Source organism: Dreissena polymorpha, chromosome 14, assembly GCF_020536995.1.
Source record: "Dreissena polymorpha isolate Duluth1 chromosome 14, UMN_Dpol_1.0, whole genome shotgun sequence".
Lineage (NCBI taxonomy): Eukaryota > Metazoa > Mollusca > Bivalvia > Myida > Dreissenidae > Dreissena > Dreissena polymorpha.
Genome location: NC_068368.1, coordinates 23532768 through 23534661, shown reverse-complemented (window position 1 = coordinate 23534661; position 1894 = coordinate 23532768).

Sequence of the window (1894 nt, the reverse complement as noted above, 5' to 3'; positions counted from 1 at the left end):
CTGTTTCCATAAGAATTATACCGACATATCAAACCTGTTTTAAAAACACATCTTACTGCCCATATACCAATTACATATAGATGCACCGCGACTCCAAGTGTAATCCAATAAAAGCTGTTTTTTTATATGCACACGTAACTTTTCTAGAGACTGACTTGTCCTTTTATTTTTCCGTTTGTCTTTAATATTTAATTTGTTATGCGTATTTCGGATTGAACGGTCCCTTCCATAACGAAAATGGCAAAGGATGTCAAAACCACCAATATAATTGATATTACTAGATACAGTGCTTTGATAGGTTAACGTACTTTATAACTTACAAGTCATTTTTTGCTTAATCATTTTTACACTTTGAGATAACAAATCTTCCTGGTTAAGCTTAAGTATGATTATGAAGGCAAAACGACTAACAGTTTTCTCTAAACATATTCTTTGTAAATTATGTAATGCAATTCCTTTTTTCGCCAACTATATCATCAAACATGGATGGAACTTAAACGCCATTTTGACATTATTTGAATCATATCACGGTGGTCACCTCATACATGATCACGGTTAAGTCTGTATTATTTTCACATGTCATTCGGGTACGATCTGTTGACCATTTCTAGAATCAATTATTTATTAGTCGAAACTATTGTAGACAAACATAACAATGCGTTATTCTGTGTTTTGGTGTGAAATATTTTTACACATCTGCTTTTTATGCTTTTGATTTGATAAGTGTACATGAAGTAAGCGACTTTATCAGATCATTTTTACTATATTTGATCATCAAATATACAAGACGTCCATACAAATGACCATAATTTAAAATCGAATCAATTTGATCAAACAAAAACTTAAGCCCAATAGCTTAAATAACTAAATTCCGCCGATCAACTCCTGCTTACACACAACCTAACACAGGTAACAATAACGGCTATCACTATCCACACAAATTATGCATTCACAACAATACAAATTTCAAATTATAAACAAAACATTTAGCAAACCATACCTACATATTAACATATAAAACATATAAAGCAGAAATAAACAAACACAAATCATAACAGGGTGGGCGGATGTGGAAAAATTTTCTGATCAAAAACAGATCGACGTGTCAAACAATACTGTGATCCAAAACGCGCGAATCAGCTGTTTTATAAACTAGCGTATAAAAAATACATTAATACATGAGTGGTCAAGCCAGAAGGACTCGCGGCTGTTATCGATAATTTATAGATTTTATGAAAGAAAATGCTTAAAATTTGATAACATCACAAGAAAAGACCATTCTAATTAAGTATGCACAACAAGACATGACAAAAATTATACATGTTTACAAGTGCAATATTAAAGGATTATATAAAACAGGTTTCAGACATGTATTCATCAAACATGAAATGCACTAGTGCATTGCAGTATCTGCATTGTTATCGACATGAGGCTCAGAAACCGTAGCAAATTAATTTTCTAAGAAATCATTTAAACAAAAAGAAAATGCCTTCTTAAACATTAAGTATTAATCCTGCAAGCATTTTACATCAATTATTTATGTTTGAAAAATTCATAAAATTGGTTCATGCTGCTTTCTGCTTCCATTTTATTATGTTATGCACCCTTGTTCGTGTTTGTGCTACGGTTCGGTATTAAGCTTTTTCTGAGCCTTTAGAATTTTCTCTTAAATTGGCACCTTTTTCAGGGTTTTTCTTCTTTAAAGAAGTTCAGGAAAAAATCGTTCTTCTCCCCGTTCCTCTTCCTCTTCATCCCTTCCACTTCTAGCTGTCACTGAAACAAACAGATATAAAAAAAGATATAAAAAATGTAAAACTTAACACTTTTTGAACATGTGTTTGCAGATTAATGAGGTATAAAGAAGACATTAGGGAGGTTGCGAAATGAAACTTGT